The sequence below is a fragment of the Pogona vitticeps genome, chromosome 3 (assembly GCF_051106095.1).
Source record: "Pogona vitticeps strain Pit_001003342236 chromosome 3, PviZW2.1, whole genome shotgun sequence".
Classification (NCBI taxonomy): Eukaryota; Metazoa; Chordata; class Lepidosauria; order Squamata; family Agamidae; genus Pogona; species Pogona vitticeps.
Window position 1 is genome coordinate 58,944,330 of NC_135785.1, and position 26,092 is coordinate 58,970,421.

Here is a 26,092-nt window from a genome sequence, read left to right on the forward strand (position 1 = left end):
AATGTAATGATGAAAGTGGCTAGTCCCTGTGTCTAGCCCAGATGCATTCTGGGATCTGTAGTCCAAAAACTGTTTGTAGTAGTTTAACTGTTTGTTTCAGCTCCTCCTCCTCAGCCTATGGATACGAGCCTGCTGATAGGCTGTTCTAAGGGGCCTTGTGGGTTTTAAAAAACCCCGGGTCGTTCATCTCTTTCCTTTCCCCACATGGCTGTTGGAGGCTGAGGTAAGATCCGTGCTTTTGAATTGGGGGGGGGGGGGGCTGGGAAGAAATAGAGCAGCCATTTTATTTGGGCCACTGGAAAAATAAGTTTTTTAGCATTATGCAATGGTTGGGAAGGGGGGGTGGGGGTGGGGGTGGGGGTGGGGGTGGGGGAATGTTAAGATTTTAGAATGCCTGTCCCTGCTTTTTCAAAGGAAGAGTCCCCCTCCCTTTTCAAAGGCATAGTGAAGGTTAAATGGCCCAACAGAGCACGTGGGGGAGGGGTGGTCTGTTTCTCTGAGATAACACAAATGAACATGAGGAAACATTTTTTGCTTTATTTAATTGTGCCCCCTATTGTTTTTTAAATGTTTTGAAAGAAATGCCCCCCCTATCAAAAGATATTTTTTGTAGTTCTGTTAGGGCCATGCTGCAACTTTAGCAGAGAGTCTTTAAGAGGCCACAATGCCACAATGTTTTTGTCTTTTATCTTTTTTAAATTTTTCTATTGTTTTTGTCAATATAATAACACACAAAAGTTCCACTGTTAAAAGTAACATTCTGCACAGTGGAAGGTTTTTGTTTTGCTTTGTGTTTGTTTTAATATTTTCTGCATCCCTTTAAAATGAGTGGGGCAGAAATTCTTGGTGCCTAGTCTCAGGGCTGGTGCAAAACAGTCCTGTCTGGAGGTATTGTGTCTGATGGGGGTATAGGATAGGCATGCTACTCTTTGTGCTTGACCCTGTCTATTTTCAGACATTTTGCCATCATATCTGCCAGCCTCTTTTGCTTCTCATCTGCTGGATCTTCAGCACAGCATTGTCTCCTAAAGCTATTGGACATGTCCTGTGTTAACATTCTCCATTACCTTTCAGGGATGCTAGTCTAACAGAATGTACATTAAGAAATAAGAGATTATTAAGAATAGCTGTAATACCTGTTTGAATGATTTCTGTGTTATTTTATCTTTGAGTTATGTTGTGTAGAAGCCTCCAACCCCCGCTGTACACAAATAAAGGGATTATACAGATTGGGGCCAACCTGTCCTGTGTTCTTTAGAAAATGCCCCAATCCACACCATTCCTGAATCCAGACACTGTCTAGGCATTTCCCAAACACCTTTAAAACAGAACAAAATCCCCATGAATGTGGGAAAATGCAAATAAGCATCTTAAAAAGTAGAGATATCACCTTGCCAACAAAGGGCCACATAGTCAAAAATATGGTTTTTCCTGTAGCGATGTATGGAAGTGAGAGCTGGACCATAAAGAATGCTGACCCCCGAAAAATTGATGCTTCTGAAATGTGGCAACCCTAATAATATGAGAAATGTTCAAGGAGATGGTTTATCATTGCTGTCACACTCCCAGGGAATTTCTGGCCTTGTTTTAATAGTTCTATATCGTCTTCCTGGTGACATTAGTTCAACTTTTTTAAAAAGTTAACTTGAATTCTAACTTCCTGGAGAGGCCTGCACAGAAAAGATGCCATTCTGTTCAAGAATTAAAACAGTCCTACACACTTTGTGAAACTAGCCTTCCAAGGAGCTGCATGCTTAAATTCTGAAGACCAATAGCCAAACAAAGCAAACTAATATGTATAATCTCAGAAGCGGGAGAAGCTTGTCCTTTGAGACTTAAAACCCACATTAGTTAAGACAGGTTATGTCTAGCAGACATTTGTTGAGTAAGTTAACTATGATACAATTAGTTAATACATTTAGTTATGTAAAAGTATTGTATGTCATGAAAATGAAGTTTCCTTGCTGTGACTGCTATATAACTGAATATTCAGGTTAGCAAACAGGTCTCAGGGCACACTATAACTGCACTGTAGATATTTTCAGGGATGGAGAATTTCAGGTGCATTACCACAGGCTGCAAAAGCACTCAGTTCACATTATGCAATGTTTTAAATCAATTTGGTCTTGTTTTGTATTTTGCAGCTTCAATGTTTTTTTGGTTAAATTACTCTATCTGCTCAGGTTAATTGTAAGGTTTGACAAAACTGAATAGCTTCAAGTTCCCCCAAGGTTAGTACACCCCCCCCCCTTTTGCTCATCAGCTGGCCCCTACAGGCTCAGTAACCCCCACTGCAGTAACCCACATTGAAACATTAGCAGGAGACAAAATAAAAAGATTTAATTTACTTACAGTTGAACAGCTATCAGAAAACTAAAAACAAGCCTGCTTTGAACAACAGGGCCTCAACAGACTATTTACAATTTCAAAAATGACTAAAAAGAGGGGGAAAGTCACTTAAACAAAGAGATGCCATTGGAGACAGGGCAGGAACGTTTGGTCATAAAGAGATGTCCTCTTTGATATTGGAGACATGGTCAGGAATATTTGGTTACTGATAGTCACCTCACCCCCAGAAAGGTATCTCCCATCATATCTACTAAAGGCTGCATATGAGGCTAAAATAACTCCAACATAAATTGCTGCTGAAGTTTTTAGGTATTTGTGACTATTATTTATATTAATTCAGAATTTAGACTACATCTCACAGAACAACAGCCACGCTGGTTTGGGGTCTCTGGGATCTGTATCCCCAAACAGGAAATTCAAAGTTGCTGCTGCTATTAGATAGACCTTTTGACTGTGATGAGAAAAAAATGGAAATAAACCCCTCTTTTCCCTTTTTGTGTTGCAGGAAAGTGGACTAACTATGCTGGGCAGGCTCAGCAAGCTCAACACTTTAGAATTTCATAACATTTTTTCCAGCACTGAGGGGTTTGAATATTGAAACTGAGTTTCATTCATAAACTATTAGCACTCCCTCGCAGCTCTCTCTCTGGAGCACCCTTTTGACAGGTCGGTTTTGTACCTATTTGGTCCTGAGCTGACCTGATTCTGATGTGGGTTCAAATGTCTCAAACCTCTTTTCAGGATGAAACTGTAGAAACCATGACTTAAAACAAACAGAACTATAAACATCTCTTTGTTGCTTGTGGTAGAAAAGTGCTAATAATGGCACAGAACAGGATGTAGGGGAGAAGGGCTGTGTGCCTTGGGCACTACATGGTTGATGTTTCAGGGAGGGTGAGATTTAGGTTCATTGCCCCAGCCTGCAATTTTTCCTAAATGATAATATTTAGAGAAAAGAAGAGAGGTGGGACAGCTCTTAGGGAGATTACCCCTCTGCATGCCGGCCTCCCTGGAAACCATCCCTTCTAAATTATTAGGAACCTTGTTACAGGTTGGGCATAACAAGACACTCAAGTTCCCATTATGCATGGTTTTTAAATCAGTTTGTCCTTGTTTTAATAGATTTATATCGTCTTCCTGATGACCGTCGTTCAAACAAAGAATGTCCAGGAGGGGAGGTGCCCTTTAGAGTATTTTGTGCTTTTGAAAGACAACCGGCCCTGTACAGTTCCTCCAGTATGAGGCACCCTACTGTGGTATCCTCTGTGAAATTCACACTGGTATGGCTGTTAAAAACAGAAATACAAACCTATGTATATCGGGCATGGTGTAGAGGCCTCAGCACATCTCCTTGTGGTGTACCAATACTAAGGTTGAGAACCATAGCTGTATATTGACCTGCTCTAACCCTCTGATTGCATTCAGACAAAAAAAAAAAAAAAAAAAAACAACGATGTAGCCTTTTGCTTTACATGTGCCATGGTTAGAGTTTCACTTATACTAGATGTGCAAAGAAATAAACCCTTCTTTTCCCTTTCTGTGTTGCAGGAAAGTGTACTAACGGCTGGACAGGCTCAGCAAGCTCAACACTTTAGAATTTCTTAACACTTTTTTCAGCACTGAGGATTTTGAGTATTGAAACTGAGTTTAATTCATAAACTATTAGCACTCCCTCGCAGCTCTCTCTGGAGCACCCTTTTGACAGTTCGGCTTTGGACCTATTTGGTCCTGAGCTGCCCTGATTGTGATGTGAATTCAAGCGTCTGAAATCTTAGTGAAATTTCACCTAACAGCCAGACTGTGCTGATTCCTTGCAATAAATAATTGTTTTAACTTTTTTTAAAATGTACACTTCATAGTGGGTGTTTTTTTGTATTTTGCAGAAGGAGCCGGAGATGTTGAAGATTGGTGGCACATGGTCTTTTAAGTTGCAAGCTTATTTCAAAAGTCTCTAGGCATTTGAGGGCGGATGGTCACTTTGACTTTCTTAACTTCACGATTCTGTTTGTGAAAGATGTTGAGAAGGCTATGGCTCAAAGCTCTATGAAGGATGCCTGGAAAATCAAAAGGGGCTTTAACACACACACAGGGAGAGAGAGAGATTCTAGGAATCCTCCTTGGGTCTAAACATGTGGAAAACATTTTTACTTTGGAGAGTATTAAAGTCATTTTACTAAAAAATGTGGGGATTTTGTACTGTTCTACTTATTGCTCCTTACTATTTCATGCCTACTTACTAAATTTATGTTCAAGCGTCTGAAATCTCAGTGATACTGCTGTCCACTGCTTTTCATTGGGAAACAGAAATGACTTATTTTTTCACCTCACAGCTAAACTGCGCTGAATCTTTGTAATAAATAATTGTTTTAACTTTTTATAAATGTGTACTGCTAAGTGGGGTTTATTTTTGTAATTTGAAGAAGGAGCCAGAGAGGTTGGAAATTGGTTAAGGTGACAATGTAGAAATATTACTTGGTAAATCTTCAATATCTTTGAGCACCCATTGTGGAAATACAACTTAACACACTCTAGAAACACTGATGCTTTTGATAGTGGTACTAGAAGGTATATTTATTTCATTTATTATGACCAGGTACAACAGCAGCCACACATAAATATGGTGGATCTACCTGCACGAGCCAGGAGGTGAGGTTGAGCTGCCTAACGCCGAGGGAGGCCCGGAAGGAAAGGACACGAAACCGGGCCTTCTTGGTGGTGACTCCTCGCCTCTGGAACAATCTCCATCCTGAGATCCTTGCGGTCCCCACTTTGGGCACTTTTAAAAGTCAATTAAAAACATGGCTATACATTCAGGCCTTCCCTCCAGTTAATATCTGACTTTTCTGTTTATTCTCTCCTTATGTATTTTCTATTCTATTGTTGTATTCTGTTTGTGTGTGTTTTTTGTATTGTGGTCTTTTAGACCAGATGGGCAGGGTATAAATCAAATAAATAAATAAAATAAAGATCCTCCTCATCACACACACACCCATCAGGGTGCAGGCTGACTTTCTTGCACTTTTGTCTGCTTTGGCTTTGTGGTAAATAGGAATAGGGCTTCTGCAGATCTGCATTTTATTCTTAGATTTTCTGGGTCTTCAGGCAAGCTCTCTCTGAGACTTGGAGGGGGCACAGGGGGCATGAAAAACCCCACAAGCCCCTGGTAGCAACCTTGGGGTGGGTGCAAGTGTCCCGGTCTCTGCTGTGAGCATGCACAGAAGGTCCCTGAAATCCCCGCTGTGGAATTTCAGCCCCAGGCGGCCTAAGGGCTTGCCGAGACATGCCCTAGGGCCACCCCTTTTCTAGCCAAACCCCCTTCAGCCTCGCCCAACCTTCTGGAAATTACAAACAGGTCTTTAAGTTGCAACCTTTGTTACTGCACATTCTCAAGGGAAGCCCTTGGGGTAAATTTGAGTTGCTGCAATGAGAAATCCTAGTTTCTATATAACATAAGAGTAGAAATCGTGAAAAAGTTTTAAACAGCTATATCGTAACAGAAAATGTTTGTTTGTTTTAACCATTGCTTTAAAATTGTCTCCTATTTAGAAGGTCTAATTATTTAATTTATTGTTACACTATATTAGAAGGTCCCCAAAATCATTCATAACAGAAGAGGCTTGTTCTTGTTGTTTTCTAACCATGGCTTTAAAATTGTCTCCTATTTAGAAGGTCTAATTATTTAATTTACTGTTACAGTATATGAGAAGGGACCCAAAATCATTCATGAGAGAAGAGGTTTGTTGTTGTTGTTGTTTTCTAACCACGGCTTTAAAATTCTCTCCCATTTAGAAGGTCTAATTATTTATTGTTACAGTATATCAGAAGATCCACAAAATCATTCGTAAGAGAAGAGGTTTGTTGTTGTTCTTGTTTTTTATCTATGGCTTTAAAATTGTCTCCCATTTAGAAGGTCTAATTATTTAATTTACTGTTACAGCATGTGAGAAGGGCCCCCAAAATCCCTGGTGTGAATTTCAGCCCCCAGCGGCCTAAAGGCATGCTGAGGCATGCCCTACGGCCATCCCCTTTCTAGCCAAACCCCTTGAACTGCGCCCCATTGGCCTACAGGGCCGAGGGGGTGGCACAACCCCTCGGGGACCAATCCTCAGGCCACCCTAGGGTCACGGGGGACCCCAGACTCTAGGAAAAGACCCCTATAGGCCCACGGGGACCCCCACAACCCCTGACGTCACGCAGGGGGCTGGGGCAAGCCGAGACATGGTCTACGACCACCCCTTTTCTAGCCAAGGACCTCCAACCGCTCCCCATTGGCCTACGGGGTCGTGGGGTGGCACAACCCCTCGGGGTCCAATCCTCAGGCACCCCTAGGGTCACGGGGGACCCCGGACTCTAGGGAAAGACCCCTATAGGCCCATGGGGACCCCCACAACCCCTGACGTCACCGTTCGGACCACCCCTTCCGCCGGAAGGGGCCTGGGTCCAGCCTAGGCGCCGGAAGTCCCTCCCCTTCCGGTCCAGGGTCCCAAAAGGGGGCGTGGCACCTGTCAAAATTGAGATTGAATAAAGCTACCACTATCCTACTACTGACTCGGGCTTCCATCCTTCCAAAATCAGCAAATTGAGTACCCAGCTTGCTGGAGAAGGGCAATGCATTTAATTGTAAAACCACCCAGAAAGTGCTTTAAGCAGCACACCTTCTTCTGCTTTGCTGAAAACAGCAACAACATGGATACATTCTTACAGCACTATGAATAGTGATTGTGCCTCCTGCAGCCGTTCTGACAAAACACTTCCTATGCACGACACTGTGATCTACCTTTTTCCATGTAACAGTCATTGTCTCTCAGGGCTTTGTTTCAGGCTTGCATGCTGCTTTCTCCCCACTTTGCTCTCATTCATTTTGATTCCTCACCAAGCTGTCCAAATCAGGAAGACTTTGATCATCACCACCCACATTCAAACACGGAAGGGAGCACAACAGAGGTAAAGATGGAATGAGTGAACCTATCACAAATTCCTGATGTCTACACCATGGTTTGGCAGTTTAATGCAGACCAGTCAGATTAGTAATGATATGTTGGTATCCCATGCCATTCAATTTGTTTTTATTTTGAGGTACAGTTATAATACCTTTAATATTCTGTTACTACAATTTTCTCTACAGCTGCAGTGAAGAGATAAATAGATTCTCTAAAAATGAAATGACAACCCACACAAGAGAAGCAGAGAAGAACACAGCTGTGTGGTGCTTGGCACACTTCATTCCTACTGTTTATTACTATTCTATTTCAAAGATGGAGAAATCAGTAGAAAAGGAATTAATTAACTATGAGCCCAATGTCTGTCTCAGTTACTACTCACATTTCCTTGTTCTCTCCCACTATAGGTCGGGCACTGCAGCTGAAGAGATAATTGTACTTTTTGTTTCTGCACTTTTTCTTTCTCTTTATGTGACCAAAGTATTGCAGTTTTCTGTATTTTTGTGTGTTTTATGATTTCTTGATCTCCATTCAATCTCCTTTGCACTAATTCACACTTCACACTCTTGATCAAATAAATCCTTAGCACCTTGCAATACATTCACATTTCTAATGCAGCTTTTCAATATATACTGTTAGAAACCTGAGAACAATTTAATTCGGGCCACCTCTAAATTGGCGAGGCAATTCCAATTTTTTTTTGCAAATGTATGATATCAAATTGGAAGAATAGTCAAATGAATGGTACAATTTAAAACTTTCTAGGATTCTCCAGTAGAAAACCACAGAAGCAATGTGAAATATTTTCTTTGCTAGTTTTAAAAGCTGCTGCATTTCTAGTGTACAGTGTCATTAACCTTTGAATGAATAAGGGCTTTAGACTGATTCAAATGTTTTATTTCAATTCATCATCTTGCTACAATGTAATTATTCAATACACTTATTAAGGTACCTGTTGGAACATACAAATGGCAGTGATATTCTCAGGACATTAATGGCTATAACAACTGTTTCTCTTAAATAAACATCACAGGCAAGTCATTTACTATTTGGGAACTGATTTGAAATCTTTAACAACATCCATGTTTTATTCAATTGCTTTTAAGTGCATTAATTATGTGACTAATCAAATCAAATAACTGACTTCATGCCCAACCCAAAGTCTATAAATAATTCTGCTTAGACTAATTCCTTAACATAGGATGCTTTACATTAGCATTCCCCTTTACTTTCTCAAGTAAATGTTCACTTTCTATCAGAAGAACCGTATTTCGTAGCCTTGCTTTCTAATAAGTAGAGAGTCTCATGCTTTAATGTACATTTGAAGTGATGGGGAGGCATAAGAAAGGGAGCATACAATCATTACCTATAGTCATCATGTCTATTTTAATACCCTTGAGTTTCTCCGTCATGAATGTGATACGTAATTGGCTTAGTCCAACGGAGGCTTCATACAGCAGAGTAGTCAGATGCCAGATATTGAATATGTTAAGCCAATTCATGCTTATCCACAATGAGTCTCTATTCTTATCCAGGTTTTATTTGGATTCAGTGTGCTAGTATAGCCTATCAAGTCCTCAACAAGCTTGGCCAGTGTACTTGAAGTAATATGAGCTTCCCTTGATACTGTGACAAGTAAACAAAGCTCTGTTCCAGATCTTCTGGGAAGGAAGAACATGAAATACTTTGAGAGCAAGCTCTTTCCAGGAATGGCCATTTTACTGGGCAATAGCCTCTCCAGAGAGGTTCATTAGGGCTTGCTCTCTCTCTCTCTCTCTCTCTCTCTTTAAATCTGTTCTGAGCCAGCACAAACCATCTTTTTAGCATATTTTATAGCTAATTTAAGCTATGTCATTTTATTGGCAGCATCTTCTTGATTTGCCCTATCATTTCAATAACTTCATTTTGGGGCTTGCAATTTTTTTTTACATCATCCCTTTAGATATTTTCTAAATAAGATGGTTGATTCTAAAGTATAAAAAAATAATTAAACAATAAATAAATGGAGTGTCCAGAGTTTACTGGGATGGTTTTGTCATCATCTTAGAATGCAGAACTGGAAGGGACCCTATGAACCAATGAGTCCAGAGCCTGTCAAGGAGGCATGAGGTGGGGTGGGGGGGAATCAAAGTCAAATGCCTAAACCACTGGGCTATCCAGCAGTTCTTCAAGTGTTTTTCACACTAAGCATTTGAGCTCATTCTTAAATATGGGGGAATCCAAAAAGTGCCTTGAACACTAGTGAACAGGATTTCAAGAGAAAATATGGCTGAGTAAATATCAATTCAAGCAGGAATGTCCTGCAACTATACTGCTGGAGAATAATAATTTTACAATATTTTTGTTGGCTCAAAGGTGTACATTTCTCAGTGATTTTCAAGTTTGTGCAGCCTCATTTAAAACTGTCACTGGCTTACAGTCAAATTCCTTGGGTGGCTTGCTTAAGGAAGAAAGCACAAATCTACTTTGCCATTTTTGGGACCATGTACATTGCTAAACATCTTGTTTTAGTCTTCAAAATTATTTTTACTGTCTACTAAAATTCTTCGGGTTTTTTTTGTCCTCAGGTAATGAACTGGTAAGGGATGTGTTTGTTTATTTTTTCAAACATTGTATATTTCTTCCTAAATGTGAAAGCAAAAAATGGAGAGTCCCTCACCCCCCCACCATCAAAATCTACTGTGGAAGAAGCAACACTGATAGATTTGCCCACTCACATAGAATGATTTGAATGCTTGGCCCTTAAAATAAGACTTTTCTCCCTTGAGTGTTTACACTTTTGGGCTGCTGAACAAGATGCCTCACCTTCTTTTCTTCTGGCACGTTTCTCATCTTTAACAGATAAATGTTGGGAAGGTATGCCATGATGCTCTACATACTGGGAAGAATAGTACCCTTTTGGCCACCGGAGACTGTTGAAAATTTGCTCTCTCTCTCTCTCTCTCTCTCTCTCTCTCTCTCTCTCTCTCTCTCTCTGTGTGTGTGTGTGTGTGTGTGTGTGTGTGTGTGTGTGTGTTAATGAGAACTTGTCAATGAGGGCAGGAAAAAATATGACTTTGAAAAGAAAAAAAGGTTCCAAAAATCATACAAATTATTTTGAAAACGAAGATGGAGCATCAAATTTTTTATGATCTCACCTGTGGGAATGAAATAAGGAATAACTGCATCCTTAATAGGGAGCAATAGCAGTGCCCTCAACATGACACCTGTACCATAACTCATAAACCTTCTGTGTAGTCCCACACAACTGACCCTGAAAGGGAGTGTGAAAGGGACTTCTTGGCCAAGGTGCTGTTTATCCTCTGGTGAGCCCTGGAAAGACAGAATGGCATGGGAACTGGTTTGTATTCCTCTTTTCTCTCTTTGTGCACCTCCAGTCTGCACCATCATAGATGATATGTGGGTTGGTGAATTGTGATTATATGCTTTCTCATTCATTCTAGTATGCAGAATAAATGCACGTAAGGTAGAGATTTTGTTTCTTCTTCTGTCTGCAAAGATGCCTATCCAGAGATTGGAAAAAATGACATATTTGGACAACAAATCCCAGAATCTCATAGCCACCATAGCCAATAGTTATCCAGGCCATGGGATGCTAGATGTTGTAGTTCAAAAAATAATTTTTTCCAGGTTCTGTTCCCGGTGCATGTTAGACTATGGGTGCAACTCAGAGGCCCTGTTTTGCTGGCCTGAACTGATCAATATCATGTTAAACAGGGTTATTGTGAGGTGTAGCATGTCACTTGGAGTTCTGCATCTCAAGTACCCTGTTTAGCATAATCCAGACCGACCTTCTTTCCATTTAAAAGTAAAAGAAAACAAAAACAAAAATACTGCTAATGTCTTATTTTCCATGCTTTGCTTAAGCTTCCTAATTAGAAATGGAAAGATTCCTTCCAGTTTTCCCACACAGAGAAAAGGAGAGGATGTTTTCAGTTTCTTTTTAATTGATAAAGCACATCGGAGATGAATTGAAAAAGCATTGGTGATATGTTAGGAACAATTAAGAGGAAATAGAAAATTTCTTCTTTCCCCTTTCTACATGATTATGATGATGCACTGATACATCATCCACATCTCTGGTTCGGTTTTAAAGTGCTGAACAATGGCAAGGAAGCTTTCCATTTCTCAAGATTGTTAAGCTGTTTAAGCAAAGGGACAACTTCAGCCATCCACTTTTGTTTGATCCCAACTATTACACATGCTGGAACTGAATCAGAATAGACAGAGTGATCCAATCTTCATCAACAATGGTCCCTTGTCACAAAAAGGGGCAGTTGGCAACAACCAGGGATAGGCTGGTTCACGATGACATATACATCATGAGATTGCTGGGAAAAGGAGCATATCAGATCATCCCCAGTCAGGACCATACCACAGGACAAATGCCCACCAAGTTGCACTCTGTCTGACCAGGTTCATTTCACACTAAAAAAAATGAATACACATATGTTGGGAGCAGAATCTTCCACTGCAATGTGTTCCTCTCCATCTATGCATCCTAAAGGGGCTTTCATTTTATTTAGCCTGTCATTTCAATATCATTATGTGGTGAAAAGAAAAATTGCTATCAAATAGTAGTGGAACAATACATTAGTAGCCAATTTCCAAGTCAACAGTATGGGTTAAATGATACTGGAATCACAAAACATAAACCAAATCTTGGATTGCTGTGTGTGTGTGCTTTTTTAAAAGATGTTTCCTTTTTAGGCACTTTGAAATGTCACTGGTTTATCTCTCCAGTGGCATTTCGTCTCTTCTTAGAGCAGTTGATGGTGTCACTTAATAAATGCTGTAAAGCCCCATAATGTTCTGATACAGATAACAAGGAAAACACTGAAGAAATAAAGAACTGTGGCAGAGGAGAATGTGATTTGTATTAAAATCCAGCATGACGTTCCTGACCCTGGTTATAACTGAAGGCACTCCTTTCAGGCCATCCTCTCTCTAAACTGCCACAGATCTTGGACAGTAGATAACAATCCACTAATAACCTAGGAAAGACTAACCTTTAAAGTCAAAGAAAAAAGGTTTGCTCTTTCTTTCTGTTGTTTAATACACTGGAAGTTTTGTTTTTACATCTGCCTACTTCATTCCCTGTTATTTTATTGTAGACATTTATGTGCAAACTGCAAGCCCATGTTTGTAAATTTCAAACTGGCATTTGGTACATTTCTCAGGGGCAATATTTTTACCCTGCCTTTCCACTCTAAAAAAATTAAGGCAATATAATATAACAAAACACCAGTGAAGAAAAACTGTAGATTAATGATAAAATGTTGTGCATCATTTGAGGTTCTGCTGTTTTTCCATTTTCTTTTAAAGGTGTCTGCGTATTGTCACCATAAGGTAGGTCAGAAGGGTAAATTGTGTAAGCCATCCATGATCATCAAATGGACATGCATTTGGTTATTTTTTTCAAAATAAACAGAAATAAAATCACTTTTGCTATTTTTTGACATTCACATGTTTGTCCTTCCTCAACCCAAAGGGCAAGATACACAGACTCCTTCCTGTTTATCCTCATAACCATCCTGTAACGTTAATTAGTCTCAGAGATGCTAAATTACCCAACATCAATGTAACCTCATGATATTTATACTCAGGCACAATGAATTAAAAGCTCATTGTCAGTTTTATTGTTTTCTAGCTTCGTAGAGTCCTCTCATTTTTCTTTTCCCTTGGAATAGGTCAGACCCTGATGCAGGCCTGTATTTTAAGTTACTTCTAGGACAGAAGTAAGAAACCAACACTCAACAGATAATGAAGTGGCCGGGCATTTGTGTTCTCTGTGGGGGAGGATGCAGGTAGCCTGCAATGAGATATGCAAACCAATCTGATCTCTTTAGGGAAGGGGTGAGGGTGAAAGTTTGAATAAATACATCATAATTCCACACTAGATCTCTTTAACAGAGATAGTGCCTTGTGATTGTGGTAACTTATTACAATGATATTGCATATGGTTCTACCATATTTAAAGAAGACTGGGAATTCTGCATTATCACACTACCTTGTCTCCTTCCAGACAATCTTGACCATGATAGTTTAGCAAAATCACTGCACTGAATATTCTCTGAAAAGGATTGCTACAAGTCGGAATTGACATGACAACACATGATTATGATGATGCACTGATACATCATCCACATTTCTGGTTCTGTTTTAAAGTGCTGGACAAAAGCATTGCTCTGCTTATTTCTTATTAAGGCAGAAAAGGGTGTAAACCACCCAACAACTTGGAACCAAGAGGAAATAAACCAGTAACTAATTGTCTAACATGTATAATATGTCTGTGCCAAGCTTGCAGCTCAGCTGAATTCATTGATTTATTAACCCTTGTATGAGGAAGAAGACACCACCAGATGGAACCAAAGGACTTTGTGTACTTTTACTGGTGGGCCTCATTGGTAAAATCAAATATCACAGGAGAAACTCACATTTCTATTTCCTTGTTCCACCTCTTCTCTACTGCAAAGAGGCTGGATAACTGACAGGGCCTATGTGCCTAGGCTGCCATATTCTAGTCACCCAAATCCAGGCACTCTCATCTGCATGTTATGGAAATTATTTGCTCATTTTACAAATCATGTGGTGGACCACCCTTCCTGGCCAACAGATCTCCCATTAAGAATAACTCCATTCAAAGTTGGTTCATTGCTAAGACTGAGAAGGTGTTGTGTTTTTTTTTTTCCCCTTATATTCTGTTAGTATTGCAGGAATCCACAGCAGGTGTTCACACCCAAGTTGATTAGTCTACCCTCATAAACACTTCAGTTGGCCATCTTTTAACCACCTTTTTTCCTCACAGGACTACTGTGCTTTTATGAGCTGTGGAAAATACAGATATTCAACAGGTAAAGGTGGGGATTTAATTGTACGGAACACTGCTTGATGTATCAGTATCCATATTTGCAAAAGATATCAGTAAACATTGTTGCAAAATTACAGGTCAGAACAGGGAAACTTCACAGACCCAGACTCGTACAGCAAGTCTAAGGCGCAGAAAGAATATGTAAGCAATCATGAATGCTTCTTAAATTCATTGTTCTCATCAATGTAGGCTGTTTTAGTTCTCTAAAGTACCATGACAAGATGTTTTCAAGCCCTGTGAGATTCTTTCCTTCTGGGCGAGAGCTCAGACAAACAGCACTGTTTTATCTCCCTTGCCAGGATTTCCATAATGAACACAAACTGTGTGTACGCAAAACCAAGTTCCCTTCATGCTGTGAAGCAAAGCTGACACATATACACTATTAGCACAGAGCGATTAGCTGATTGTGAAAAAAGACACACACTCCACTGTGACTGGTCCTTGAATGCCCATGCAACACAGCAGTGGTCATAAGGCTCTCTCACAGTTTGCATTGCAGCATTATTCATCGATATTTGCTTAATCTGTGTAATAAACCACATTTTCATCTGTTGTTGAGAACAATGTAATACACCTCAACCTCTCATAAGGGAAGGATAATAAATTTCTAGTTTCTCATCACTGAGATGATGGGGCATGTGAGGATTTATGTGATTTGAGTACAGGCTATCTGAAGGACTGTATCACTCTATATGAGCCTCCTTGGCTGTTAACATCTTTTAGGGAAGGTCTTCTTTTGGTTCCAACACCATAGAATCATAGAATAATGAAATTGGAAGGGGCATATAAGGCCATTAAGTTCAGCACCCTGCTCAGTGCTGGAATATAAATTAAAGGATATATTGTTTGTGGTTTTGTGATCTGAATAAAGAGAATCATTGTAAAACATTTCTTCATGATTTGAAAACTCAGGTTCTTCTACATTACAGTAAGAAAGGACTGCAAAAAAATTATTCCCAAACCAAGAAAATTCAGTTCAATTATTATCATCTTTTTCATCAAGTTTCTAGCAGCTTGCTGTAAATTTATAATCACCCTGGAAACTTGTGAGTCTATAATTATATCCCAACATCCGATTCTTTGTCTAGTTTAATCACCTACTCCAAACGCAGCCCCCAGCCACCCACTTTTATTATTCCAGACAAACATACCCTTACAAAAACCTGGATGCCAAGTCTGGCTACTGAAAATAAGAATTAAGCATGCTTACAAAATTCTTCCCTTCCAAATTTCTCACCAGATTTGGGACTGCTGAATGACCTGCCCTTGTGTGCACAATGCCATGAATCTTAAGTGCCCCACCCTTCTGCCCAGTTCAGACATCAGCATATGTAGACTTCTTAGTCTGTGTCTTTGTCTATTCACTGTTTCTAATGTGTCAGAGTGTGTATGTACAAACACGTACACCAATCTCACTTCAACCATTTGATCATATCAGGATTCTTCATTATATAGTGTTTAATCAATAGACATAGACACTGGAGATGTCTTGGCTAATTGAAAAGAGGAACTCATAAAAGCAAACTTCCTTGTTCAATTATTTGTGAGGAGATACAGGATGAATGGGGAAAGTGGTACTATTCCTTTCTGATTTTGCTTTGCTTTCCACGCAAAGAGCCAAGCTTCATTGGGGGTTATAAACAGAAATAATCAGACTCTCCTAAGGTGCATTTTTCTAAATCTGGGAAGCAATGAATCTAAGTAACGTAGGTACTTATAATGAGTTACTGTTTCTTGCCCTTTAGCACACTGAAGTCAAAAGTATCAGAAGGAATGGCAATGACATTGGGTGTTTTGACTCAATGAATAATGTATGCCGTTAATTTTAATAAGTTATTTGTAAAGGAAACGTTTAGACTTTTTAGAAGCATTTAGGTAGGAATTGCTTTGCCATTCTCCCTCAAATGATCCATGGTGTTTGAAGGGTCTGTGAACAGCAGGTAGGTAGGACTGGAAAGAGGAAGAGAGACAAGGCAGAGAGATACCATCCTTTAAGTTCAGTCCCCAACTGGACACTTTCCAGATGTGTTGAACTGAAACTCCCTCCATTCCTAGCCATTAATTCGATTGTAAGACTTGCATGTGTTTGAAAAGTACACTTCTCCAGATTTGGGAAGCAGCTTAAATTCACCAAAGCGCCCTTTTGGAAAAGCCAACAACATCATATCAAACGTATTGGCAATGGACTGTTTTCACTGTTAATCTTACTGTTTTTAATATTCATGTCAATGAGAAAAATGACAATGTTATATGTTTGTTTATTTTAAGCCACTCTAGGCGGCTTAAAAATGGTTTCCCACTTAACCTTAATGTAACCAGATTAGAACGTCAAGAGCACTAATCATTAATAAAATGTGTTAAGCTTTTTATATTAAAAAATTAATGTCTCTTTCCAAATATGTAACCTACTGTGGTTGGGAGGACAGGTAAAGTGAAAGCTGCTAGCAGCTATTTTAAGACATTCTCTTAGTAAACCAGACTGAATAGAATATGCCGCAGAGCCAAAATAGAAAACAACATCAAAATGTAAAATGGACTGTCCCAAGTACGGACTGTGTGACAATCATATTGACAGATTGACAATCATCAGTTTATTTCATCTGAAATTATGATAGCAAATGCAGCAAGGTTAAAATGGTGGCCACTGATTTCTTCCAATAAAAAAGCATCATTACTAGAATCATAATTGTGAGTCAGATGTATGGTTGTGGGCTGTTTAGCCCCAGACCAGGACCTGAGGAGTGTAGCTAGGCTGACCTCTACCTAGATCCCAGAGAGATGAGTCCCACCATCCTTGGGAATAACCCCAACAGGAAGAACTGCAAACCCATGATAGTTAAACACAGTGGAAGGTCTGCCCATGGAAATGGTAACAGTATCCCAAGTCAGAGGAGAATGAGGGGGAGAATGGTTCAGGCAGTAATTGGGGACTGGAAGATATAAAGGAAGCACTGGAAGTAGTAGGGAGGAAGATCACAAAATTCTGACATGGGGATTCAGACTGAACAAGCACAGGATTTTAGAACAGGGCCCTCAGAATAAGAGAAAGAAGGGAGAAGGGTGTTTGGGGAGACATCCAAGAGTAACTGTGAGATGTCTATTAAGTTGAGGAGGACAGGGAAGACAAACTAGGCCCTCTTGGTGAGTGGGATTATATAATCAAGGAGGACCCTCAGTCCTGTTACTGATGAGGGTGCTGAAAGGGGAGGGAGAAAAGCACCAGAACCCTCATCATTCTCTGTACCCTTCCTACTGGGGTAAAAGACCTCCAAGATGAAACCAGCATCAACCAAGGGAGACTGGGCCTGGATAACCAATGCTGATCCATCTCCAATGCTGAAGGAGAAAGTGTAAGTGTGTGTGTGTGAGTGAGTGAGTGAGTGGGTGTGTGTGTGTGAGAGAGGGAGGGAGGGAGGGAGGGAGGGAGAGAGAGATCCAGGCAGAACAGGGTGGGACCTTGAACCTGAGAGAAGGAACCCAGATCCTGGTACGTACTGTGGACATACAGGCCCTCACTTTTGTGGATCTTAAGGTTCAGGCTGATGTGGTATCCTGTACTGAATCAACACACTGACTCACTCATCCTTGTGCCATTTCTCCCCATGGGGAGAAAACTAGGACTGAATCAGGGCTAGAGGCATCAAGTAGCCCTATAGCAAGCCAGTCCAGCCAAACGTTTTCTTCTACCCTCCCAGTTAGAATAAATCAGAAGGCACCTGTTGCCAGTTCTTCGCATTCAAGGATGGCCTGCCAACAGGCCTGGGCCAGTGGGGATCACAATTGAAAAATCATGTTTGCAACCATATAATTCTTATAATCAATATTACAATAGTTAGAAAACTCAAACATTTCTGCTCATTAAAATCTTCATGACTGTGTTTAAAATGCTTCATGCATTACAGGTCCATTGAATTAGTGGGGATTTCGTGAGTCAACTCCTCTGTAAGTTCTATTGATTCACATGGGTCTATTTTAGTTACAACATACTCTAGTGTGATATATTACACTAAGGAACAAGATTTCAGTCAATGTTTCATTTGAGGATATCCATAATTTATTTATTTTGCCCTTTTTTGCTGCATGCCATTACCATGTGCAGCCATCAAAGCTCTTCTGGGTTTTAGTCCATTAGACAAAACCCTGGTGTAGACTCGCTAAGCGACACATCTCGTGCATTTTCCTAACTCACAGCTTTCAAGCTTTACCTACAGAATGGCTTGAATGAATGTTCAAGAAAACAGTAGGAGAGTTGGAGAATCTGGAAGTTTTAACGTAGTGATTTGAAAGGGAACAACAAACCAATATTTATAGCTGCCTCTGCAGAAAATGGTTATGCTATGAAATATGTAACACCCATCTATTACAAAGTTACTTTCTAAAAATTTAATTGCCTTCAAACCTTCTAAGTCACAGCAGAGGCTTCAAAGCTTCCAAAGAATTTATGTTGAGAGACCTAACAAAAATGATGCAACAGTTATTTTGTTTTGTACAAGCCAGTTTGGAAGACTGGTTTTAAAATGAATTCATTCCCACATGTTCCTTTACTTCAGGGAGTGGGGAGGGACATGAGAGTGATGGGTTGAACTTGGAAGCTTCATATTAGTCCTGAGAGAAAACTGCTGCAACTCATCTCATCCAATCGCCAGCAGCAAGAAGGAATATTACGTACCTCTCCAAAATGTTTCTAACAGAATAAAATTTCACATCTATGGAGTAATGCCACTCAATACAACACTTTGGTGTAGGACAGGGAAGGATGCAAATTTTGTTTCAGGTTGCTTTAAAGAAAAATATCAAAATTTACAAATATCTTTGGAGTCAAATGAGAAAGAACTTAAAATTTTGTTTTTAATGAAATCTAGCATCAGAAGTACTGTATGGACTGATTCATCTATCAGACCCATACTTGGGATGCTGAACCCTTAAAAATGGCCTTAATTTCTTTTTTTATTCCACCACATTAGCACAGAATTTACATTGCCCATTCTTTTTCCGGAGAGGGCCCTCATTTTCAATGTTAATCTTGCAGGGAGGTACAACATGTTGAAAGCAGGTAAACATAGAGAATTAGAACAGTGCAAACAGGGGAAAATGAGTTTGTCTGAAATTTAATCATTGTTCATCGCTGGCTTAACTTAAGCCACATAATCTTCATGATGTCATCAGCTGCTTGGTTGTTGGAAATTAAACATTCTTTCCTTCTCTCCTTCAGTCTCCAATGGCTTCACTGCAATGAAAGGAATCCCCAGGGAGCCTTGGGACCTTTGCACGTGTCAGACAGCGGAAGGAGTAATTGGAGAGTGCTGACTTAAAAATCAAACAAACCTCCCAACATGGCTGGTGACATCATCAGCCTTATGCACCATTATTTAAAGCAACAGGATTTCAGCTATTGTCTTCTGTTTGAGGTGGAAAATTTTAAAAAAATGAATGCAGAAAAAGACAAAACTGAGACATTTCTCATCCCAGATTTAAGACAAGCATTATTTGTGATCTGGAACTCCAAGTTTTGGCTGATTTGTTTCAATGACTATATACAATTCAGCTCTCCCTTCAAGCATTCCTTGTTTCACAACTGTCCCTTAAATCTCCAGCTGACATCGATCCTAACACTACACAACTCTTATTTTTCATTAGGCTAAGTTAGCTATTTCCCTCCAATCCCACTTTCTCCCAGGCCATAGACATATTGCTGAAGCCCCTCTTTCATCCCACATCGGTGCTCACATAAGGAAGCAAGCAATTTACTGTATGTCCATATTTTTTTCCTAAAAAGTAAATTAAACTACATTTACTTACTGCAGTAGGGCTGCCTCTGTGCTAGTGGTCACCTGTTTCAGCTATGATACATTCTGGAGCCAGTGTTATGGTATGAGGCCTGAGATATTTGAGAAAAAAAGTAGGTCTAAACATGTGGAGGATGCATTTGTGTGACATGTTTTTGGGAGCCTTAGATGTCTGTGCATCCTTTTTTTGTGGAAAAACTGCAGGCTTTCAGGAGAAGAAAACAGCAAAAGCTGCAGGATTTGTTTCATCAAGGAACATGGAGGGGTACCAAAATGGGACCACCTCCATCTTTCCTCTTTCTCTCTCAACTATTTTTGGAAAATTTCATTTTCTGAAACATATCACAATGTCAGATTATTAGTGCCATGTTACCAACATATGAAAGGTTACTATTGGTTTTATCTTGCCATGAATTATGTTAGGGATGGATTGAGGTGAAGGTGTCTTACCAGAAAAAGTACTCCATATATTGCCCCACTCTTATGCCATGCTGTTTTTCATAGCAGGATGTCTGGGTGGCTTCCTATTTCTTCCTCTTAGTGGCATCAGGAAGGAATTAAATCAGTTTAGAATGTTTGTAAATTTGTTGGAGAAACAGGTGGCTTTAGATGTGCCGTATCCACAAGTATTTCTGTCAATGTCTAGCCATGATCCGTCTGCCCCATTTGACTGGTGGATGACTGGTATGACATCCAGTGATGCAAATCTCATCTTGCTAGAGCACATCATATGTCATGTTGGATTCTGGACGCACTCATGCCACCTATAGTAATTAGAGCTGTGGAGGGAGACTCATCCTCCCTCCCCCTGCCTGGAGTTGGCTAGATGAGCGGAAAGAGAGGGGCACTCTGGGAATGATTGGAAGGCTAACCGATGCTGCTGCCGCTGGCGGATGTGTGAGTGGACAGTCCAGCCCCAGGGTCTGGACCCTTGTTAAGTCCAGCTGTGCAGGGGTATTCCTATATGAATACTAATACTACCATCTCTTTAATTATTAATGCTAAGTTTAAGTAAGGCTGTGCCATCAAGTCAGTTCTGACTCATGTCAACCCTTTTCAGGTTTTTCTAAGTAGAGAGTATTCAGAAGCAATTTACCATACCCTTCTGGGGATGCTCTGAGACTACACAGGCTGGCTGTTTTGGGATGAGCAGTGAGGTAATCAACTCCCAACCTCTGGCTTCACAGTCAGTTACCTAACTCATTGAGTGATCCAGCCAGTTAATGTTTCCCAAGTAGAAAATTGAAATGAATCTGTTACACTCTGTCAAACTCTAACAGACCTATCATTTTTGTGGCAGTCCCATTCCTTAATCTAGGCCAAGATTTTCAGATATTTGAAGTTAATCACAGTATAATCCAGACCAGGATTTATGCTAGACACCAGGATCTATGCTAGAATCTGATTTCTGAGAGTTTTATACCTCTGAATGAAGAAAGGACCCCTAAATACACAATATTTTAGGCTTCAACACAGCCTAAGTGACACAGAAGTATGCATTGATCATAATTACATATCACAGCTGCTCTATTCTGCTAGATGACAGAAAATAAAATACATTGCATTAATACAGCTACGCTGGGGGTGTGGGGCAGACAGAGCAATTTTAAGCATAAACCAAAGCCCACAGGATATCTTTCATGGTTTCCGTAGGACCCATTAAACATTTTCGATACATAGTCAAGGTTTTAGTTTAAAACTAATGAGCTTTATGGCTTCCAATCTGGCCAGCCTATTTAAAAACTGTACTAATGTTTAATCACCACTTTTTAATCTCCAATGCAAAATAATGGGTGGTTTAAACTACTTTTGGTTGTTGTGGGTTTTTCGGGCTCTTTGGCCATGTTCTGAAGTTTGTTCTTCCTAACGTTTCGCCAGTCTCTGTGGCTGGCATCTTCAGAGGATAGCAGTCTGTGCTCTGGTGTAGTTTGGCTTTAGGAGTGCAGTATTTATGGCTGTGAGATAGGCTTTTGTCTTTTTCTGTAGATGGGTGATTAGTGTGTATTGTTGTGGGTGTATTGTGCTAAGGAGAAAAGATTACCTGTTCCTGTGGTTGATGGGTGTCATTAGATCCCGGCCGTGAAAGCCTTCGCGAATACATTAAACTACTTTGTTCTTTTAGCCAATTTTCTTCATTCAAAAGGGCAGACACCATTTCTAAGCAGAATTGTTGTTATTTCTTCTTTTCTTCTTCTCTCCAATACTCTAGTGGCCATATTTCAAAAAACTGGGTTTCCTGTTTTTGTATCACATACTTGCTTTGCCCAAAAATTCAATAAAGGCCTTGTCAGATAGTCACCCACCTTGTCAGATAGTCAGTCTGGAAAACTCTATAACTCATAGATGGCAAAGTAAGGGAAATGTCAAGTATCAGACTCTTCTTTGCTCTAATGACACATAACCAAACAGATAATAAAGATCATCCATATTCTGAAGTTCAGCAATACAAATGTTTTTCAGAAAGGCAATTGATAATTAAAATTGTTGAGAGGCACATATCATTTGCAAGCATATTTGGACTCAAAAATTTAAAATTTATATATGGGTATCAGCTCATTTCATTTAAGGTGATATTTAGTTCTACAAGGACCGGTGATCACTGCACACAAAAGATCAGCTAAGGACACCCATCAATCACAGTGACAGATCATCTCTCCTCCTTATCACAACAATATACCCACAACAAAAAACACGCTGATCACCTTAATCCCCCGATCTCCTGAAAAGGACAAAAAGCTGATCCAACAGCTATAAATACTCAACTATCCCACAAACTGCACCAGAGCACAGACAGAGTTCTGACTCCTATCCTCTGAAGATGCTGGCCACAGAGACTGGTGAAACGTTAGGAAGAAAAACCTTAAGAACACAGCCGAACAGCCTGAAAAACCTACAACAATCATCGAATCCTGGCCGTGAAAGCCTTCGAGATTTCAGTCTGCATAAACAGAATCTGAGAAACTCAAATTAAAGACAATTTTGGAAACATTCTTAACATGTTATGTTCAGCATTTTGGTTTAAAATGGCTAAAAAGAGTATTTTGTTTGGTAATGCATATTCAGTGCTTCATTTACTTCCATGCATTCAGAAGTCTTAGAGGTCAAAACATTGAGTGATCCAGCCAGTTAATGTTACTTCACACATTTGTTATGTAAATCAAATAATCAGCAATTCTTGGCATTTGTGTGATGCTGTAGTATGGATATCAATTTTTTTGAAAATATCAGCAATAACAGTAACAACAACCGTGCTTATATATATCACTTTTGCTTAAAAAATCCACCCACTTCACTGTCAGCAGCCTAAAACCAGTTACTAGGTGCAGACAGATTAGACAAACTGAATCAATTGAGGAATGGTCAGCTATGCATGCCATTCACACCTCTTAGGCTTTGATACTGTTGGTGTCCACCCCGAGGGAGGACAGAAATTATATGACTAGGAGCTGAGCCTTCTCTGTAGTGGCCACCTCTTTGTGGAATGCTCTACCTTTAGAGGTGGGCCAGCCCCCTTCCTTCCTAATATTCAGAAAGCTAGATGGCTCAGTGGTTTAGGTCTCTGGCTGCCAAGTCAGAGGTTGGGAGTTTGATTCCCCACTGTGTCTCCTAGACAGGGGCTGGACTCAATGATCTATAAAGTCCCCTCCAGCTATGTAGTGCTAAGGTGATCATTATTTATTATTGCTTTTCAAGGAGGCGTTCCAGGATATTCTCCCTTCATTATTGTTTGTTACTTCTTATTTATGGTTATTATATTTTGTCGTTTATATTTCTGTCTCTCGCTGCTATTTTTGGTTTCTTAGGATTATTGTCCTCCTTTTATATTTTTATATTCTTATATTTTGGATAGGGGATAGTTGCCCTTTTTATGTTTATTTGGACATAATTGAATTGAAATCCTGGGATATTCTGTCTAATCATTCCCATTTCAGCAACATGTCCTAAGCAAACACTGCTGGTTCAGATTTAGATTTGAAACAGACAAGAAGCCTTATTTTGAGATACCTAAATGACACCTTTCCTATCTAGTCACCTTTCATACCCATTCATTTCTATTTGCAAGAGCATCTAAAGAGGGGATGCTTCAGTATTGGCCTTGCTGATTTTCAGCAAAGCAAAGCAAAACAAAACATGTAAGTGTCCTGTTCTCAGTGGTGGCCTAGTTAAATTGGCAAATTACAGTAGGTGGAAGGGGCATCCAGTATACTTTCTGGAAGAATATAACATCAAATAATGACTGGCCCATGGTTGTTCTACAGCCATCACTCTTAAAATTTAAAAAAGGCCATGATAATCTAGACATAGCCTAAGCCATCTCCATCTTCCACGCACACACCATTGCCTCAGAAGCATAACTGGACACAACAGACTGGTTAGGAAGATAACTTGTTTTCCCGCAGGCCTTTCACAGAAATTGTCTTCAAGCATACATTTTCTAACACATTTTTCCATGTTATAACAGAGTTGCAGAGTGGTGCTGTTCAAGATGATAACAGCTCTGAAATTCAATTAGCAGAAGTACTGTCTTTGGGGATTTATCTTTCTTCAACCTCTGTAGTCCGATAAAAAAATGATCATGAATTTACCAGCTAAGCTTGTTTCCTCACCTTCTGTTCCCAATGTGACAATTTCTTTCAAAACATGGGATACTACTATTTTGTGGTAGAGCATGCTGTGGTTTAAAATTAGAATCATATAATCATGAAGTTAGAGGAGGCATATAAGGCCATCGGGTCCAACCCCCTCTTCCATGTAGGAATACAGATCAAAGGATATTTGCCAGGTGGTTCTAAATTTATTTTGAATGCCTCCAGTGTTGGAGCACTCACCTCATTAGTTAGGCATCCTTCAGTCTCGAAAGACTATGGTAACATGCTCTGTATGGAGGACTTGGAACAGCGTCTAGTGTGGCTGAGGAGGCCGATTCAAGAGTGACAATCCCTTCCACACTGAAGACAAATCCAATCTGTCCCCTGTCCAGCTCCCTGATTTTGCTGCTTTTGTGACTTCCTGTTTGCCTTGGCCTGCTGGACAAGGGTCTCTTCAAAATGGGAGAGGCCGTGATGCAATGCCTGCCTCCAGGCTGAACGGTCAGATGTCAGGGTTTCCCATCTGTTGAGGTCCATTCCTAAGGCCTTCAGACAGGGCTTGTCCTTGTATCGCAGCTGTGGTCTCCCTCTACAGTGTTTTCCCTGCACTAATTCTCCTTACAGGAGATCCTTTGGAATCCGACCATCAGCCATTCTCATGACATGCCCAAGCCCAAGACGTTGCTGTTTCAGTAATGTATATATGCTAAAAATTCCAGCTCATTCTAGGACTACTCAGTTTGGAACTTTGTCCTGCCAGGTGATACCAAAAATGCGTTGGAGGCAACGCATATGGAAGGTTTTCAGCTTCTTCTCCTGCCGTGTACAAAGGGTCCAGGACTCACTGTAGTACAGGAGTGTGTGGAGCACTCACCACCTCTCAAAGTAATTGGTTCCATTGTCTAATAGTTAGGAATTTTTTCCTGATATTAATCTGAAATCTTTCCTATAATTTGAGCTCATTGTTGCATATCTTGCACTCTGGGATGACTGAGAATCGATCATGTTCCTCTTCTATATGACAGATTTTTTTAAAAAAAGTGCTATCCTATCTCCCCTCAGTCCCAATTTTTTCAAGGCTAAACATGCCCAGTTCTTTCAGCCTTTCCTCATAAGGCTTGGTTTCCAGCCCCCTGATCATCCTTGTTGCCCTCCTCTGAACTTGTTCCAATTCGTTGGCATCCATCTTGAAGTGTGGGTGTTCAGAACTGGACACAGTACCCACATTTAGAATTTTATTCATATTCCTGTCAGATGGAACTTAAGGTTTTAAAGATCTGAGTACAAGAGAAACTGAACTGGTTTTGCTATCCTTAGACCACATAGGACTTTAGGTGTCCAATATGCGTACTTGTTTATGGCTAGTAATGAGGTGGAATTCATGGTTTTCAAGCAACACAGAAACCAATTTGGTTGGAATTTGGTAAGAGCTATAAACTACCACCCTATTTTAAATCAACTCCTGCTATTGAGTCGGGAAATAGATCCCAAAGACAAAAGGTGTGGAAACGGTTTGAATGAAAAGTTTTAACTAAATACAATGCAATAACTTTGGGA

General features: G+C 40.1%; 1 protein-coding gene and 1 long non-coding RNA gene across 2 annotated transcripts in view; one reads left to right on the forward strand and one right to left on the reverse strand.

The window, feature by feature from the left end:
* The window catches only part of SORCS1 (sortilin related VPS10 domain containing receptor 1), a 545,549-nt gene that overhangs the window by 148,065 nt on the left and 371,392 nt on the right, over positions 1 to 26,092 (reverse strand). The window lies entirely within an intron of this gene.
* Positions 71 to 4,613, forward strand: LOC144587906 (uncharacterized). Its single transcript, XR_013543144.1, has 3 exons — positions 71 to 223; positions 2,855 to 3,015; positions 3,898 to 4,613. It is a non-coding gene; the product is annotated as an uncharacterized LOC144587906 (long non-coding RNA).